Here is a 21,093-nt window from a genome sequence, read left to right on the forward strand (position 1 = left end):
TATGTATGTCAGTATGTATGTGTGTCTGTACATATACTCAACAAAAATATAAACGCAACACTTTTGGTTTTGCTCCCATTTTGTATGAGATGAACTTAAAGATCTAAAACTTTTTCCACATACACAATATCACCATTTCCCTCAAATATTGTTCACAAACCAGTCTAAATCTGAGACAGTGAGCACTTCTCCTTTGCTGAGATAATCCATCCCACCTCACAGGTGTGCCATATCAAGATGCTGATTAGACACCATGATTAGTGCACAGGTGTGCCTTAGACTGTCCACAATAAAAGGCCACTCTGAAAGGTGCAGTTTTATCACACAGCACAATGCCACAGATGTCGCAAGATTTGAGGGAGCGTGCAATTGGCATGCTGACAGCAGGAATGTCAACCAGAGCTGTTGCTCGTGTATTGAATGTTCATTTCTCTACCATAAGCCGTCTCCAAAGGCGTTTCAGAGAATTTGGCAGTACATCCAACCAGCCTCACAACCGCAGACCACGTGTAACCACACCAGCCCAGGACCTCCACATCCAGCATGTTCACCTCCAAGATCGTCTGAGACCAGCCACTCGGACAGCTGCTGAAACAATCGGTTTGCATAACCAAAGAATTTCTGCACAAACTGTCAGAAACCATCTCAGGGAAGCTCATCTGCATGCTCGTCGTCCTCATCGGGGTCTCGACCTGACTCCAGTTCATCGTCGTAACCGACTCGAGTGGGCAAATGCTCACATTCGCTGGCGTTTGGCATGTTGGAGAGGTGTTCTCTTCACGGATGAATCCCGGTTCACACTGTCCAGGGCAGATGGCAGACAGCATGTGTGGCGTCGTGTGGGTGACCGGTTTTCTGATGTCAATGTTGTGGATCGATTGGCCCATGGTGGCGGTGGGGTTATGGTATGGGCAGGCGTCTGTTAAGGATGAAGAACACAGGTGCATTTTATTGATGGCATTTTGAATGCACAGAGATACTGTGACGAGATCCTGAGGTCCATTGTTGTGCCATACATCCAAGAACATCACCTCATGTTGCAGCAGGATAATGCACGGCCCCATGTTGCAAGGATCTGTACACAATTCTTGGAAGCTGAAAATGTCCCAGTTCTTGACTGGTATCCCCCCCCAATAAAACAAAACTGCACCTTTCAGAGTGGCCTTTTATTGTGGACAGTCTAAGGCACACCTGTGCACTAATCATGGTGTCTAATCAGCATCTTGATATGGCACACCTGTGAGGTGGGATGGATTATCTCAGCAAAGGAGAAGTGCTCACTATCACAGATTTAGACTGTTTTTTGAACAATATTTGAGGGAAATGGTGATATTGTGTATGTGGAAAAAGTTTTAGATCTTTGAGTTCATCTCATACAAAATGGGAGCAAAACCAAAAGTGCTGCATTTATATTTTTGTTGAGTATATGAATGTGTGTGTATATGCATGTGTGTGTGCCTATATGTGTGTGTCTGTATGAAAATGTGTCTGTATGTATGCATGTGTGTGCATGATATAACTAAGGCAAAGCCTTGGACGTTGGTTGCTGTAAATATGTGGTGTTGATTGTATGTGACACACCAGAGTTCAACATGTCTTGAAATGAAGGTACTTTAAACAGACTGACACTAATTGTTCATGATAAACTATTGTAGGCTTTACGCATGTGGGTTTATTAAAGGTATTCATGAAAATATCATTGCTAAGTAGAATATCAAGAACAGAAACTTCTGTATTCTGGAGATCGATAGATTTAGGTCCTTCAGACTATTTTCAGTATAATTGCTCTGTGGAGCATTAGCATGGATAAAATCTTTCAGCTTAACCCTAACTCCCCCCCAACCGCCACCAGGGCCCTCTCAACCCTCCACCATTTTAGCATTTTTCTTTATTTGCCTCCCACATGCCTGGATCGCTCCTTACCATCTCACCGTGTCATTTATGTCATTCAGACTTGTTAACTGTCAGGGCATGGCACAAACAGAGCAGGACACAAATGCAAACTCTTACTGCAGATGCTGTTAGAATTAGGTTTAATCATAAAACAGGAAGGGATTCGGTACACAGGTGGTCCAGCAGCAAAGGCAAGGTATAGACAGATGTGTGGCTGAGGCTTGGTCCAAAAAACAGGCTGATGTAAAAAAAACAAAACACAGCATGGTGGTATTCAGAGGCAAAGTCAAGTTCAAGGGCAAAACAAGGTCAAACACTGGCAGGCTGATACAAAGGCTAAACAAGACGAGAAATGGCTGGAAAGTGAAATACATTCAACAATCGGGCAGTGAGCTGTGAGGGCTTAAATAACTGGTGGTGTAATTAGTGGAACAAGACGCAGGTGTCAGTGAAAGTTCTGGAAGGGGGTGTGACTAGTGAACAAAGATTATGCATGGGCAAGAAATGGGGAAGGAGGAAGTGATGTCAGATACAAGATGTGTGAGCAGGTGCAAGAGCGGGAGTGAATGAAAATGCAAAGCAGACAGAATCAAAGTGTGGGAGACAAAGACACAAGGCAGGTGTGGGAAGTGAGGGAACACAAACAAATGAGGATGATGTGAGAACAGAGCAAAAACAGAATAGATACTAGGGGACCAGGGACAGAGCAAGAATCATGGAAACTAAAAGCAAAATAAGATGTAATAAGTACAAAAGAAAACTACATGAGAACTGAAAACAAAACCCGACATTATAGCATAACTGAAATAACAAATGAAATGAGCAATATAAACAAGTGATTGAACAAAACCAGAACGGAACTGAACAATGGCTAAAGTATGAAAAACAACAAAGAAACAAGTGACAAAGCAAGATAGAACAGAATAAACACATCCGTTGACTACAGAATAGTGCAATAAATAAAAGGAACTAACTGATAAGCAATAATAACAAATGGAATATAATCAGATGAGAAACTATTGAAGGCAAATAATAATAACCAAAACCTGTGATTAAAGCATAATACAAATGTGATAAACAGAACCAAACTAAGACTGGAGTGACTAAGTGACCAAGAGCAAACAATACAAGGATAACAGAAACAAAAACAATGATAACATGAACATGACAAGACATGATGAAACACAGAATGCAAACGTAGATACAGATCCATACTAATGACAGATGGGCCCTAAAGGGCCAGATCATGACAGTACTCCCTCCCCAAGAGACCGACACTGGTCTTCTGGGGACCGATACTGGTGGGCCCAGAAGACCATGGACCCAAGCTGACTACGGGTGGGGAGATGGGGGAATGGCCAGAGGGCACCTAAAAACCAGTAACACGGGCCAGCACCCAAGGGAAACTGCTAACAGGAGGGTGACCAAGCACAAGGCAGGGAACAAATGGGGAGCCCAGCAGATGGGAAACTGGTGGAGTCCGGGGGGTCACCACAAGGTAGACAAACAAAAAGGCAAGGCTGGAGCCCGGTCACAGACCTCAGCAGGACCACTGGGATGGCCAGAGGACCCACTGAGGGGTCGGACCTGATGACAAACCTGGGCCAAAACTGTTTTAAGGGGGCAGCCAGGGGACTGGCCGGAACAGGCGGTAGGATAATTTTAAGAATCTGGATCCACCACAGGGCGCCAAAATGGCAGCCTGACCAACACTCCCATGGAAAACAGACTTAGAGAATGGCAGCAGAAACAGGAACAGAGGAACTTAGCAATATTGCAGAGGGAGAGAAAACTCTCTCAAGAGCAGGACTTGTGCATTGCGAAGCTTGGTGTAACCATTAGGTAATCAAAAAAACCCACTGACCCCTAAAAGCAGCTAGGAGACGAATAAACTGATAATGACATGAGCAACTTAACCTCTGAACATACAAGTTGCAAAACCCGAAATAACGAACAACCCCGAAATAACCAATAAAGCAACCAACCAATGAACAAAAAGAAAAACAAATGGTGAAGCGAGCCGACGAAAAAACTAGCTTCCTTAATGACGGGAACAGGAAAGAAACCAACAAAATGGGAGGCTATAAGGGACAAGAAAACCCAGTAACTTAACAATATGACCACAAGGGGAGCAGAACCGTGTGACCAGGGACCAGAATACATAAAAACCTCTACAAAAATAACTGAGGAAGCCTTCAAAAGGGAAAAAACAATAAAACAACAACCGGTGGGGAAAAAAAACTGATCAACCAAAGCTTGCACATAGTGAGAAATACCCTGTGCATAACCAAAAACTGGAGATCTTAAAAGAACCTGGGTGAGAAAGTAACAAAACTACAAAATGGGAGGCGGTTCTGTTTCAAATAAAAATGTAAACGGTGCACGGTCCACAAACATAAAGGTACACAGAAAAACTAAATGAAAAGAACAGATCCCTAGAGAAAAATTCCAGAGACAACCCAAAAGGTACTGACTAGAGAAAAAACGGCATCTTTCTGGCGGACACAACAGGTGAATGATTAATTCAAAAACCATCATTAAGCAAAAAAGGAAAACAATCAGCTCTACCAGTAGAGCAGTCTTCTTCCTCTTTCTGGAGTGGAACTGTCACCTTGGCAGAGGGTGGAAGTGCTGGTAATGCAAATTTGATGAGATCTCCTGGAGATGGGCGTGGCGCGGATTCTTCCAAAGAAGCAGATGACACCGGAAAAGAGCGCATTGCAAGACATTCCTCACATGGAGCTGTGACGTCTTCCAGAAGTCCTGGTAGTTCAGACAGCATGAGCGGTGCCTGCGGCTCCAGAGGTGAGTGCGTGCTGGAGGCACGTGCGCTGTTGAGTGCTTTGGAGGCGTTGAGTTTCTCACTGAATCTATCACAGTAGATGAAGGCTCCACTTCTGAAGGCTGAGGAGGTGTGATGTTCTCAGAATGTGTAGATGGCTCAGCTCAGAAAGGAGGCGGGGACCCTGGGGAAGTCCTGGCAAGTGCTGACATGCGTGATGGTGACGTAGGTCTTCCCGATGGCTCTGGGGATGAATACACTGACGTCATCCCTCCAGAGGGGACGGGCAAAAATTGCGCTTCGGCGTCTGTGTCAAAGGAGCATGCAGGAGCCAGGCCTGGAGCTGAGGTGAGCACTTCTTCCTTGGAGCTGGCACAGGGGCTCGGTGAGGAGATTGCGGTGTCAATGTGGTTGCTGGCCAAAGCGCTGGTCCTCCTGACTGCTGCGGTCTGGGTGGCATCTGTGTAAATAAGCGTCATGGAGCTGGAGTGCCCGTGGGCTGGGCGTGGTTGGTGTTGCTGCAGGTGACAGCCAGGGATCTGATGCGGATGAATGCGACGGCAGTGTCGGAGAGGGTGATGCAAGGAGGTGGACTTATACAGGATTCATAAAGTTCCGACTCAAACAAAAAATACATGGATCTTCAATATATATAGTGGGATTTGACCTTGTTTAAACAGCACCTTGATGCTAGTTAAGTCTGGGTATGCAGACACAATATCAGGCTCAGCCTGCGGTATTTGATCTAAGGCTGAAAAAAATACGTTGTCTGTGCCAACGATCTGAACTGCCCAAAAACTCAAAAAACAGGTCCTGAATTTTAAAAAATAAAGTGACAGTATCTTGGAGCGTCTGACCTTCAGCCTCAGAAGACGTCTCAGCCTTGATGTCCTCCCACTCGGAGTTGCTGTCGGTGAGTGAGAGGCTGGATGACAGGTGGAGTTCGGGCTGGGCAACCCTTGGGAGTCACTAGTGAACAAAGATTATGCATAGGCAAGATAATGGGGAAGGGAGTGGACAAAGTGGAGTGATGTCCGATACAAAGATGCGTGAGCATTTGCAAGAGCGGGACTGAATGAAAATGCAAAGCAGACAGAATCAAAGTGTGGGAGACAAAGACACAAGGCAGGTGTGGGAAGTAGAGTGAACACAAACAAATGAGGATGATGTGAGAACAGAGCAAAAACAGAATATGATACTAGGGGACCAGAGCAAGAATCATGGGGAATAAAAGCAAACCAAGATATAATAAGTGCAAAAGAAAAACTACATGAGAACTGTAAACAAAACCCGACATTATAGCTTAACTGAAATACATGGGCATAATTTGGTGGGGGATAGGGGGGACATACCCCCCCACCACCTTTTCAACCAGGGGGTGCAGAATATGGTATGTCCCCCCCATCTTCTGACATATATGTGTGTACTTGAAACATGCTATGCCAATCGTATGTGCAACCATGTCAGTCTTATGGCAACAGTCAGTCTTATGTGCAAAACCATGTCAGAATAGTACCTTTGTTTCTGCAAGTTTGTATTTTTAGCAGCATTGACTTGTTTACAACACCTGTTTCTTGTTTGTCACATTCGGAATTTTCTGGGACTGCATTTGCCCAGATTGAAACCAAAAATAGTTGCCTCTAGGGACGAGTGTCTACACATAAGTATCAATGGACCATATGCTAATTTACTAAATTCTGAAAGTTAGAAAAGGAAATCAGAAAAGCTATCTGGGACCTCAGAAAGCCCATCTGCAATTATTGCTTGATCTCCAAAATCAGTCTGTGCAAGCAAAATTATGTTCAGTATGAGTGTTGTCATTAGTGCCACTTCGAAAATTAAATTCATGATAAGTAATTTATCCTAAACTTATGATCTGTTGTTTTTTCAAACTTATGCAAAAACAAATCTTGAGAAGAAAATACAGTATGCGATACTTAATTATTATTAAGGGCCTGTTCTTTCATATTTATGAATACATTTTACCACATTGCAGTTGTTTTTTTTAATGAAAACTCAACCTATCATTCTTTTTGAGTTCTACACGTGTGGTGATACCTTATTTACACCAGGATGTTAATAAAATCAATGCTGGCTATTCTCAGAATAAAGTACTTATATCCACAGTTTCAAATTGCATAAGTCAAATGGTGTTATGGTCTTCTCAAAACATTAAAATTACTGTTCTGGATGCTCAGAATGCATCTGAGCTTATCTAGAAACCGTTGGCTTCTGGGGGCCTAAAGCACTTTGTTCCCCTCAATTTCTAGTTCTAAATTGTGCCCTTGCTGAAAAAACAAATGAAATGAGCAAAATAAACAAGTGATTGAACAAAACTAGAACGGAACTGAACAATGGCTAAAGTGTGAAAGAAACAAAGTGGCAAAGCAAGATAGAACAGAATAAACACATCCGTTGACTACAGAATAGTGCAATAAATAAAAGGAACTAACTGATAAGCAATAAATAACAAATGGAACATAATCAGATGAGAAACTCTTGAAGACAAATAATAATAAACAAAACCTGTGATTAAAGCATAATACAAATGTGATAAACAGAACCAAACTAAGACTGGAGTGACTAAGTGACCAAGAGCAAACAAATACAAGGATAACAGAAACAAAACCAATGATCACATGAACATGACAAGACATGGATAAAACACAGAAGGCTCAGAATACAAACGTGGATACAGATCCATACTAATGACAGATGGCCCTAAAGGGCCGGATCATGACATTAACTAAAACCCTTCAGCTTCTGTATTGGAATGGGTGGGCACATCGGCAGTGTTAACTATATTTCACCAGTTACTTTGAAAATGTAATCCAATTACTGATTACTCTTTGAAAAAGTAACTTAGTTACTTTACTGATTACTCAGTTTTAAAATAACTAAGTTAGATTACCAGTTACTTTATGAGTTACTTTCAGCAGCTGCCAACATCCCCCTACCAACTCAACATGAAAATGATAACCTGTTCTGCCAGTACTTACTTTATCATCACCCTTTCTTGACTTCAATGAACATAAATACTTGTATTAAAAAAAATAAAATAACGTCAGCCTTTCTTAACTGTTTACAGCACTGTAATGGTAAAACTTACAATTTGTAACCTACATTGTTTATGGCCCCTTCACACATAACATGGTTGGGAACGAATGGCGCATGAAGGAGGATTCGCACGGCACTTGTAAAATTCTGAGCCGCCTCGAACACCTCGTACAGCAGTCTCCACAACCATTTGGCCACAGAAGATGCACTCCACATTCACGTGTCACTCACACCAGAAACCCATTCAAATGGCAGCTGAGATGAAGTAGTACTGCCGTCTGATCGTGGTCGCAACATTCGCATGGCATGTTGTATGCAGGTTGGACAAATCGAGCGGTGGCCAAGGGGCTGCACGTAATCATTGGCCACGTCGAACCCTGGCCAAATGACGCGGTCGAGCCAGCCTTCACACCAGCAGCTGAATGACAGCAGATGGCAGGAGTCTCGGTTGGAGTCCAGGTGACACCCACAAACATCCAACACAACTTGCGGAGCACTTAGAAAATGCGGGGCCATTCACGTGGCCAGCACGAAAGTAGAGCACAGGACATCACTTTCAAGCTGCAGTTCAGGTGGCGAAAGCTCAAAGGGCGGTCAGTGTGTCATATTCCTCCCTGATCAACACAAATGTCAAGTGAGTGTGCGCCCCCCCGCAACATGAATGCGTGTTAGTGTATCATGCCCCCCCCCCCCCCCCCCACACACACACACACGCACTCCACGATTGTACATTGTCGAGGTGCGGCTGAGGTGACGAAGGGTCGAACGGTGGCCGGAGTGTAGTGTGATTGCTGTCCAGCGCAGCACGCACATCTGGAGGACTGTCATGTCCATGATGGAACAGCTGACAGCTGTGGAACACCCTTCATGACATACCCAGCATGTCCCGCTGGAGGTGAAATCACCGACCAGCAGCGTGCCCACACCACAACAGAGATAACAATAAAAACCCAGCTGCTCCAGTTGCGTGTCACAGCGACAGCGTGCCAGCCAATTGGACAGCAATATCATGTGATTGCAACGTCCGCACGGTCAGTTCATGTGGGCAGCTCCACATCCTGGAGCTGTGATCCCATTCATGTGAGCACTTTGTCGCTCTGGACAGGGGGGTGTCGCTTGTTAGCAGTCCATATTGACATGATCACACATGCTCTCATCCACTACAGTTATGTGTTTGTCAGGGGACCGTGGTTGACATGTAATCACATCATGGGTTGGATGTCATTGGAAATCAAGTAAGGAGGGAGCTGACCACGGTCCATGGCCAGTGACTGCGTTTCTGCGGCTTGCACTGCTACACATCGCAGCTGCCGCATCAGTGCATTGCAAAGCTGGAGAACACATACTGTCACATGTGCTCCAATCACCCATGTACAAAGCACGGTGGTGCACGCGTGTCTGCAAACAGTGACGACATGTGGAAAAATAAAAAACAAACAAGATCACCCCCAGCTTGGTTATGTGAAACCTGGCTTAGACCTACACCTGTCCTTCCTTTAAATGAGGCCTGCTCACTGGTGTACACATTTAGTCATGTCCCTCGTGATGTGAAGCAAGGTGGGGGTGTTGCTTTTATCTATGAATCTAGGTTTACTTTACGAGCTGTCGGGGGTCACAAATAGTATCTGATTCTCCGCTCTGCCCATGATGCTACGTATTGTCAGGGTCAGAAGAATGGAAATCAGTTGTCTTATTTTGTCACTGTTTATAGGCCTCCTGGCCCATATTCTGAATTCCAAGATGAATTTGATGCGTTCATTTCTAACTTGTCAACCAGTGAGGATAACATTTTGATTATTGGTGATTTTAACATTCATATAAATAAGCCTTCTGATCCCCTCTGCAAATCATTTATGGAAATTGTGGATGCATTAGGATTTCACCAGTGCATTTGGGATTCGATGCATACTAGTGGAAATACCCTGGATCTGGTTCTTGCACGTGGTATTGTTGTTGTGAATATTGACATCATGCCTCTTGCATCAGTGGTCTCTGATCACTCACTTTTTACGTTTACATTTACGCGACACATTAAGCCTTCAACTGTGACTGAACTCAAGGGTAGATTAGCCTCAAGTTTGCAGAATGCCCAGTCAGTAGACAGCCTTGCAGATAGTTTGAATTCAGCGCTCAGAACTACATTCAACATGATTGCACCTCCTTTATTAAAACCACCCCTTCCCAAAGCGCAGTCGCCTTGGTTTACTGGTCACTTACGTGACCTCAGGCATAAGGCTAGAGGTCTAGAATAGAAATGGCGTAGTTCAAAATTAGAAGTATTCCACCTTGTGTGGCGTGATGCTATCTGTAAGGCTATAAGCATGAACTACTGACTACAAAGCGGACCTATTACTCCTATTACAAAAACAGGCATAACTCAAAGTTCTTGTTTGACATGGTGGCAACACTTATTCATACACAACCACTTGTAAGTCGCTCTCCTTTTACAGCACAAGATTTCCTGGATTACTTCGAGAAGAAAATTGAAGATATTAGTTTAAACATATCCAAGCATGCCTTAACCCAGCCACTACACCCTGCTATTGAGGTGGATGCCATCACAGAGGTATTACCTAGATTTACAGAATTTGACAGTATATCAAAAATCTACAAAAAGCACAACCTGCTTATTTGATCCTATACCAACAAACTGTTTAAGGACCACACTTGGCCCGACTGTGCTGGAAATTATTAATCTCTCATTAACTTCGGGATCTATTGCTAAATGTTTCAAATCAGCAGTGATTAAACCATTGCTTAAAAAATCTAATTTTGATCCTAGTGTATTGTAGTGTAAATTATTGACCGATATCAAATCTATCATTTGCTCTAAAATTCTGGAAAAGCAGTTTCACGGCAGGTCGTGGACCACCTTACTGGGAATAATCTTTTTGAGCCACTGCAGTCTGTTTTTAGAAAATATAATTCCACAGAGACAGCTCTCATTAAAGTGGTGAATGATCTTCTGCTTACAATCGGACACCTCTACAATTCTGCTACTGTTGGATGTTAGAGCTGCGTTTGATACCGTGGATCAACATGTTTTACTTGATAGGCAGTCATTTAGGGATTACTGTAAGTGCCCTTGCGTGGTTGACGTCATACCTGTCTAGTCCTTCTCATTGTGTTTTATATGATAACGCTACCTCTAACCTTAGTGACATGAGATTTGGAGTTCCGTAGGGATCTGCCTTGGGCCCCCTGCATTTCTCCCTTTATATAGCACCCCTTGGGCATATATTGCGCCATTTTGGGATTACCTTTCACTGCTATGCTGATGATACTCAATTGTACACGCTGATAACTGCTGGTCATCTCATTTCTATAAAAACACGCGAGGATTGCCTTGCATCAGTGAGAAGCTGGATGTCCAGTAACTTCCTACTCTTAAACTCTTATAAGACTGAAATGATGGTTCTTGGTCCAGCAAAATATCAGCATCAATTTGACCAGCTAGCACTTGACCTGGGTTTGTGTGTCATACATCATACGGATAAGGTGAGGAACCTTTGGTGATTTTCGATCCAGCATTGTCTTTTGGCCTCCATATTAGGGATATTACGAAATATAGTGAGGATTTGTCCCATCCTGTCTATGGCTGATGCTGAGACCCTGACCCATGCTTTTGTTTCTTCCAGATTGGATTATTGTAATGTTCTACTTTCAGGGTTACCGCAGTCCAGCATTAGGGGTCTCCAGTTGGATCAAAATGCTGCCGCCAGACTTTTGACACGAAGCAGAAAGTTTGACTACATTACACCTATTCTGGTATGTCTTCACTGGCTTCCTGTCTCTGTGAGATCAGATTTCAAGGTTCTGCTATTGACCTATAAAATTACTGATGGACTGACACCGGTCTACCTGGCTGATTTAATTCAACCCTATGTACCAGCCCAGGCTCTGTGTTCACAGGATGCAGGATTGCTCTGTGTCCCAAGGGTGAAGAAAAAGTCTGTGGGACAGAGAGCGTTTTCATACCGGGCCCCTGTTTTGTGGAATGATCTGGCCTCAATAAGACATTTAGATTCTGTGGAGACTTTTAAGAACAGACTAAAGACAAAGACACATCTTTTTACTCAGTCCTGTGATTAGAATGTTGTAGTGGCATCTTTTTTTAAATTCTTTTAATTTTTTAAAACTTTTTATTGTGCTTTTTTGTTACTTTTAATCTTTTAATTTCATTTTACATGGTCTTTGAACAATTTTGTGTGAGGCACCTTGAGGCAACGCTGTCACGAATTGGTCTGTTAGAAATTGAATAAATTGAACTGAATTGAAATTCTGCCTTTCTCAGCCAATTTCAGCCTCACACTACTACTTAGTGTTGTGTGCGAAGGGGCTATTATATATGAAACTATAAAATTCTTTCTAACATTTAAATTATTTCTAAACGTTTTAGGTCCTGAAATTATTATTATTATAAGTAGTAGTATGAAAAGATGTCTTCAAAAGTGGACCTTTAATCTCAGCGCGTTGTTGTGAGGGCCCACCCCCCCATGCTCCCTTTCTGCTGGATTTGCCCCTGGTTTGCTGTGTGAGCGGATGAATGGATCACGTGTATTTACGCAGAAAGCACGGCCAGATAGACAGGTAATAAAGTTTTATCTGCATTTTTAATGTCATGTCATCCTCAGAAAGAGACTTTAGGTGCATTTGGGTGGAAAAAAGCATTTGTGTTTGTTACTAACACGTCTTTAGCTGTTTTTAGCGAGGAGACACACAGAGCAGCTCAGAGTTTTCTAGAAAAAAAAGCGTAAAAAGCACAGAAGCACAGCTCGCAGCACCAAAAGCTAAAAGAAGGCCTTAGAGCAGCCAAAGCCCGACCTGCCCCTGCACAGACAGATTCACCCAAATAAAACACACACATACAATAAAGTTAAAACAGCATAGAAAAACAAAACATGTCACAGCACCACGAGGTATTCAAAGCCAGGTTAATATTTTTTTTATGCTTAAATTTAAATTGTTTGGGCACTACTACTTACTTTGAACTCTTTTCAAAATGGCAGCACCCACAGTTCTACGGGTCCTCATGGACCTACAGCCTCACTCGATGTTCAGTATACAGTAAATGTGTCTGTATGAATGTGTGTGTGTGTGTGTGTGTATTAACGTGTGAGAATGAATGAATGAATGAATTTATTCAGCACATACACTCAACAATAACAAAAAAACTCATAAAACACACCCACCCCTTTTACCATAAGAATTAAGAATGTACACATATACACACACAGACACACGTAGTATATATGAGAGAGAGAGAGAGAGAGAGAGAGAGAGAGACAACAAGATGATGGTCTAGTAGTTAAGGCGTTGGGCTTGAGACCAGAAGATCTCCCCTAGTTGCTCCCGGTGTGTAGTGAGCGCCTTGTATGGCAGCACCCTGACATCGGGGTGAATGTGAGGCATAATTGTAGAGCGCTTTGAGCGTCTGATGCAGATGGAAAAGTGCAATATAAATGCAGTCCATTTAACAACAAATACCAAAGAAACAAGTGCAAAATTAATTAATTAACTAAAATTTCTCAACACAACCAGACAAACAATAGTGCACAATCCAAAAAATGATAACAAACTCAGTTAATCTAATTCTTCAAACTATAAGTAATTATAGTGCTTTTATAAAATCTTTTAAAGCCGACTAATGGACAGGACAGTTATTCCAGATCAGGACAATTATTCCAAATATTAACACCTTTAACAGAAACACAATGTCTTTACAGTAATTCAAGTCTTTAATTTATCAAATAATAATGTTCCTCTCAAATGATAACTTGACCTCATCATTTTAATCAGACCCTGGACATGTTGAGGGAAAAGATTATTTTTAACTTTATCCATGATGTTGTGTGGGCCGCTGAAGAGGAGGTACTGCTGGCCCACCACCACCAGATGGCGCCCTGCTTGAAGTGCGGGCTTCAAGCATGAGAGGGCGTCATAGCAACCGGGAGTGACAGCTGTCACTCGTCATCAGCACCAGCTGTCACTCATCCACATCACCACCACCATAAAGGCCGGACTGCAACTCCACCTCCCCGCTGAGAAATCAGCTACCTTGGAGGTAATTTCTCTGCTGTATTCACAGCAAATAATAGTCTGATCACATTTGCACCCGTTTTCCTGTGACGTGTTCCTTATCTGCTGTATTGGCGTTTGGTGTGGACTGCGACGGCTTCGCCTCACACCCCAACCAGATAAGTGGTTTTCACAGGAGCTGTCCGAGTGTGTTATTGGAGGTGGAGGTTCTCCCTCCTTACAGAACACAGACTGTGGGATTACTGAGTGTGCGTACTCACACTCACCTGTGCTGTTTCTGTTCTCTGCCAGCAGTACCAGGTCTGACAGCTGGAGACGGTGACCACCTGGGGACCCAGGACTTGGCGGCTCCGGTGTTCTTCAGATCCGTTGGCGGTGAGGGCTGTGTGGGATCCGGCTCGGTTCTGGACGGGCGTCTCCTATCGTCAAGCCTGCCCACACGTCACCCAACGTGTAATTGACTATAGTCCCAAACTGATTGTTGTCTGTATTCCGTTGTGCACAATTTACAACATTAAATTGTTACTGTTTGGCTTATCCATTGCCCGTTCATTTAACACCCCCTGTTGTGGGTCCGTGTTCCTACACTTTCACAACAGGATTTCTCGGCCAGCGTCATGGATCCCGAGGAGCATCAACCATCGCTTGAACAGCCAATGGAAGAGCAAGGTGCACAGGCGCCAGCAGGAGGCGTGTTAGGTGAGCTGCAGCACATCTTAACCGCTTTTACTGCTCGGTTGGACTTAGTTACCGAGCAGAGCATTGTTCTCAATCGAAGGATGGAGGCTCTCACCGCCCAGGTGGAAGCGCATGCTCAGGGCGCTGCTGCAGCACCTCCTCCTGCTGCCCGAATGCCAGAGACAGACATTCCACTGGTCGTTCAACGAACCCCCCCACCTTCCCCTGAAGCATACATAAACCCTCCGGAGCCGTACGGAGGCTGTGTGGAGACGTGCGCGAACTTCTTGATGCAGTGCTCGCTCGTCTTTTCACAGTGTCCCGTCATGTACGTGTCAGACGCTAGCTGGGTGGCTTACATTATAAATTTGCTTCGAGGAGAGGCATGCGCCTGGGCTACGGCACTCTGGGAGCAGAATTCACGGCTCCTAACGATTTACACTGAGTTTGTGAGGGAGTTCCGACAGGTGTTCGACCACCCTCATAGAGGCGAGACCAGTTCAAGCGTGCTGCTGTCGATAAGACAGGGGTGTCGAAGCGCAGCGAAGTATGCAGTCGACTTTCGCATCGCGGCAGCGCGAGCCGGCTGGAATGCTGTTGCGCTCCGCGCCGCCTTTGTAAACGGACTGTCTCTGGTCCTTAAGGAGCACCTGGTGGCGAAGGACGAGCCGCGGGATTTAGACGGGCTTATTGACCTGGTTATATGGTTAGACAACCGATTAACAGAACACCGACGGGAGCGAGACGAAGGGCGTGGTCAGGCACAAGCCGTCCCTCTTCCTCCTGGGCCCGAAAGGGAGCCGACTTCCCCATGCTCCACAGCCAGGGCTCTCCACGTGACGACAGCTCCCCCTGCTGACATTGCTATGGAAACGAGCAGGGCCAAAAAGCAATCAGATCAGAGACAAAGGAGGCTGATCCGTGGAGAGTGTTTTCTCTGCAGCTCAACCGAGCACACACAGAGAGAATGCCCCAAACGGTCAAAACAGCAGCACTCGTCCTTAGAGACTGGGCTAAGGGTGGGTCACAATACCCATGCGGGGAGACCCCGAAAAACTGCACGTATCCCAGTCACGATCCTGAGTGGGGATCTAACCCTTCACGCCCCAGCACTGGTGGACACGGGGTCGGAGGGGAATCTGCTGGACAGCAGATGGGCAAAGGAGGTTGGGCTCCCTCTAGTGGCCTTACCGTCACCATTGTCGGTGCGGGCGCTAGATGGCACCCTTCTTCCACTAATCACACACCAGACACAGCCCGTGACTTTGGTTGTATCTGGGAATCACAGGGAGGAGATTGTGTTTTATGTAACACCTTCTACCTCCCGAGTGATTTTGGGTTTTCCATGGGTGTTAAAACACAATCCCCGGATTGATCGGCCGTCTGGGGTTGTGGTTCAGTGGAACGAAACCTGCCACCGGGAGTGTTTAGGATCCTCGGTTCCACCTGGTGTGACAGCTAAGGAGGAGGTTTTAGTCCCCCCCAATCTGGCGGCGGTGCCAGCCGAGTACCATGACCTTGCTGACATCTTCAGCAAGGATCTGGCACTCACGCTGCCCCCACACCGTCCGTACGATTGTGCCATTGATTTGATACCGGGCGCTGAGTACCCGTCCAGCAGGCTGTACAACCTCTCACGTCCGGAACGCAAATCAATGGAGACCTACATCCGGGACTCGTTAGCTGCCTGGTTGATTCGGAACTCCACCTCCCCGATGGGTGCTGGTTTCTTTTTTGTGGGCAAAAAGGACGGCGGACTCCGTCCATGCATTGATTACAGAGGGCTGAACGAGATCACGGTTCGCAACCGATACCCGTTACCTCTGTTGGATTCAGTGTTTACGCCCTTGCATGGAGCCCAAATTTTCACAAAATTGGATCTTAGGAATGCTTATCACCTGGTTCGGATCCGGGAGGGAGACGAGTGGAAGACGGCATTTAACACCCCGTTAGGTCACTTTGAGTACCTGGTCATGCTGTTCGGCCTCACCAATGCGCCCGCGACGTTCCAAGCGTTGGTTAATGATGTCTTGCGGGACTTCCTGCATCGGTTTGTCTTCGTATATCTAGATGATATACTCATCTTTTCTCTGGATCCTGAGACCCATGTCAAGCATGTACGTCAGGTCCTACAGCGGTTGTTGGAGAACCGGCTGTTTGTGAAGGGCGAGAAGTGCGAGTTCCACCGCACTTCTTTGTCCTTCCTGGGGTTCATAATCTCCTCCAACTCCGTCGCCCCTGATCCGGCCAAGGTTGCGGCGGTGAGAGATTGGCCCCAACCAACAAACCGTAGGAAACTGCAACAGTTCCTCGGTTTTGCAAATTTTTACCGGAGGTTCATCAAGGGCTACAGTCAGGTAGTTAGCCCCCTGACAGCCCTGACCTCCACAAAAGTCCCCTTCACCTGGTCGGATCGGTGCGAAGCCGCGTTTAGGGAGTTGAAACGCCGGTTCTTGACTGCACCGGTTCTGGTGCAGCCCGATCCCAATCGCCAGTTTGTAGTTGAAGTGGACGCCTCTGACTCAGGGATAGGAGCCGTGCTATCCCAGAGCGGGGAGTCCGACAAGGTTTTCCATCCATGTGCCTACTTTTCCCGCAGGTTGACCCCGGCTGAAAGGAACTATGACATCGGCAATAGGGAACTTCTTGTGGTGAAGGAGGCTCTTGAGGAGGGGAGACACCTGTTGGAGGGAGCATCGGTACCATTTACGGTTTTCACGGACCATCGGAACCTGGAGTACATTCGGACCGCCAGGCGTCTGAACCCCAGGCAAGCCCACTGGTCACTGTTCTTCGGGCGTTTTGACTTTCGGATCACCTACCGCCCCGGGACGAAAAACCAACGATCTGACGCCCTGTCCCGGGTGCATGAAGAGGAGGTCAAGACCGAGCTGTCAGACCCGACGGAAACCATCATCCCCGAGTCCACTGTCGTGGCCACCCTCACCTGGGACGTGGAGAAGACCGTCCGGGAGGCCCTGACACAGAGCCCGGACCCGGGGACAGGTCCAAAGGACAAATTGTACGTCCCACTAGAGGCCAGGGCTGCGGTCCTAGACTTCTGTCACGGTTCCAAGCTCTCCTGTCATCCAGGGGTGCGAAGGACCGTGGCAGTGGTCCGGCAGCGCTTCTGGTGGGTGTCTATGGAAGCCGACGTCCGGGAGTATGTCCAGGCCTGCACCACCTGTGCCAGGGGCAAAGCCGACCACCACAAGGCCCAAGGCCTCCTCCAGCCTCTGCCCGTGCCTCATCGCCCCTGGTCTCACATCGGCCTGGACTTTGTCACGGGCCTCCCACCGTTCCAGGGCATGACTACCATCCTCACGATAGTGGACCGGTTCTCCAAGGTGGCCCACTTCGTGGCCCTCCCGAAGCTCCCGATGGCCCAGGAGACTGCAGACCTCCTGGTCCACCATGTCGTGCGTCTGCATGGGATTCCATCGGACATTGTCTCGGATCGTGGCCCTCAGTTCTCCTCCCAGGTTTGGAGGAGCTTCTGCAGGGAACTGGGGGCCACCGTAAGTCTCTCGTCCAGGTACCATCCCCAGACGAACGGGCAGGCAGAGCGGACGAATCAGGAACTGGAGCAGGCCCTCCGCTGCTTGACCTCCGCGCACCCGACGGCCTGGAGTGACCATCTGGCCTGGATCGAGTACGCTCATAATAGCCAAGTATCGTCTGCTACCGGCCTCTCCCCGTTTGAGGTGTGTTTGGGGTACCAGCCCCATTGTTCCCGCTAGTGGAGGGAGAGGTCGGGGTGCCCTCGGTCCAGGCCCATCTGAGGAGGTGCCGTCGGGTGTGGCGTACCGCCCGCTCTGCCCTGCTCAAAGGCCGGATGAGGACCAAGAACCATGCAGACCGCCGGCGTGCCCCGGCCCCTACGTATCAGCCTGGGCAGGAGGTTTGGCTTTCCACGAAAGACATTCCCCTGCAAGTGGAATCCCCGAAGTTAAAGGACAGATACATTGGACCTTTCACCATAACCAAAATCCTCAGTCCAGCCGCAGTGAAGCTGAAGCTGCCAGCTTCACTGCGGATACATCCGGTTTTCCATGTGTCACGTATCAAGCCTCAGCACGTTTCACCCCTCTGTACCCCCGGACCGGCGCCGCCTCCTGCCCGGATCATCGACGGGGAGCCGGCTTGGACTGTGCGCCGGCTCCTGGACATCCGTCGGAAGGGCCGGGGCTTCTAGTATTTGGTGGACTGGGAGGGGTATGGACCCGAAGAACACTCCTGGGTGAAGAGGAGCTTCATCCTGGACCCGGCCCTCCTGGCCGACCCGTTGAGGGGGGGGTCCTGTTGTGTGGGCCGCTGAAGAGGAGGTACTGCTGGCCCACCACCACCAGATGGCGCCCTGCTTGAAGTGCGGGCTTCAAGCACGAGAGGGCGTCATAGCAACTGGGAGTGACAGCTGTCACTCGTCATCAGCACCAGCTGTCACTCATCCACATCACCACCACCATAAAGGCCGGACTGCAACTCCACCTCCCCGCCGAGAAATCAGCTACCTTGGAGGTAATTTCTCTGCTGTATTCACAACGAATAATAGTCTGATCTCATTTGCAGCCGTTTTCCTGTGACGTGTTCCTTATCTGCTGTATTGGCGTTTGGTGTGGACTGCGACGGCTTCGCCTCACACCCCAACCAGATAAGTGGTTTTCACAGGAGCTGTCCGAGTGTGTTATTGGAGGTGGAGGTTCTCCCTCCTTGCAGAACACAGACTGTGGGATTACTGAGTGTGCGTACTCACACTCACCTGTGCTGTTTCTGTTCTCTGCCAGCAGTACCAGGTCTGACAGCTGGAGACGGTGACCACCTGGGGACCCAGGACTTGGCGGCTCCGGTGTTCTTCAGATCCGTTGGTGGTGAGGGCCGTGTGGGATCCGGCTCGGTTCTGGACGGGCGTCCCCTATCCTCAAGCCTGCCCACACGTCACCCAATGTGTAACTGACTATAGTCCCAAACTGATTGTTGTCTGTATTCCGTTGTGCACAATTTACAACATTAAATTGTTACTGTTTGGCTTATCCATTGCCCGTTCATTTAACGCCCCTTGTTGTGGGTCCATGTTCCTACACTTTCACAACACATGATTTGTGTTGTGATGTAACCCCAGGGCACCCCACAAGTGATCTTCAAAAATTCAGAATTTATCCCACCAATATGGACATACAATGATACCTATTGTGTAAATAATTAGTTATCCAATCATGTACCATTCCTCTGATACCATACCTCTGCAATTTATCCAATAGTAAAGTATGATATAGTATCAACTGCTTTCTGTAAATTAAAAAAAACGCTACAATATACTGCTTATTTTCAAACGCATTTATAATTTGTTCAAGAAAAATCAATTACAGCCAATGAAGTAGTACAATTCTTTCTAAATCCATATTGATCCTCACTAAGTATGTGTTGTTTAGTTCTAAAATCATTTAACCTCTTTACAAATACCTTTTCCAAAATTTTTGAAAATTGTGGTAACAGTAACATTGGCCTGTAGTTTGAAAACCAAGTCTGTCACCAGATTTAAACAGCGGTATCACCTTAGCTATTTTCATTTTGGAAGGAAAGTTACAAATATAAGTTAAACGTTTAACAAAAAAATTAACAATTAAATCAAAAACATATCAAAATTATATGTCAGTTGATTTTTTTCTCCTTCAGATTATGAACTATGCAAATTATTTTGTTTTCATTTGTTTCTGTAATAAACTCTGAATCCAGAATTGTATTAATTGTTTCACTGATGTCCAAAGAACACATTTTAGAGGATACAATTGAATTTTCAAACTTTTTACCCACATTAACAAAATAATCCTTAAAATGATCTTCTATAGCTTTAGCAGGCCAAGTGGTTAATGCGCTTGGTTTTAGTTCAGAAGGTTCTGGGTTCAAATCCCACCCCTGCCACATTTCTCCATGTAATGGGGAGTTGTGTCAGGAAGGGCATCCGGTGTAAAACTTGTGCCAATTCAACAAGCAGATCCACCTTGGATTTGCTGTGGCGACCCCGAGTGCAAACAAGGGAGCAGCTGAAGGGACTATTACTTATAACTTTGTTTTCCTAAACGATTGTGTGCTTTAACAACTTTTTTTTTTCTTTTGGATGATTTCATTTAAAAGCTTCCAGGTGCCTTTAATATTGGTTTTATTATTGTTTTTTTGTTGTTGTTTGTTTGTTTCAGTAAATCACTATCGCACTGCTTCTTACAAGATCACTTAATATTAGTGAGTTTGTGTTTATATATCTTATATTTTCTCTCAGCTTCTGAGTTTTGTAAACTGCTTATACCAATATATATATATATATATATATATATATATATATATATATATATATATATATGTATATATATATATATATATATATATATATATATATATATATATATATATATATATATGTATATGTATATATATTTACATACATTCTGAAGTCCCTTTGTGATCCAGGGTTTATCAGCGTTTCACTTATTTCACTTTTGACACAAATGGGCAATGTTTATCATATAAATTGTGTGTGTGTGTGTGTGTGTGTGTGTGTGTGTGTGTGTGTGTGTGTGTGTGTGTGTGTGTGTGTGTGTGTGTCTGTTTCTCTGTCTGTCCCTATCGTGTCTGTCTCTGTCAGTGTCTCG

General features: G+C 45.8%; 1 protein-coding gene across 1 annotated transcript in view; it reads left to right on the top strand.

The window, feature by feature from the left end:
* LOC117511941 (tyrosine-protein phosphatase non-receptor type 7-like) overlaps nucleotides 1-21,093 on the top strand; it is a 174,683-nt gene that overhangs the window by 129,740 nt on the left and 23,850 nt on the right. The gene's annotated exons all lie outside the window — the stretch shown is intronic.

Source organism: Thalassophryne amazonica, chromosome 6 (assembly GCF_902500255.1).
Source record: "Thalassophryne amazonica chromosome 6, fThaAma1.1, whole genome shotgun sequence".
NCBI lineage: Eukaryota > Metazoa > Chordata > Actinopteri > Batrachoidiformes > Batrachoididae > Thalassophryne > Thalassophryne amazonica.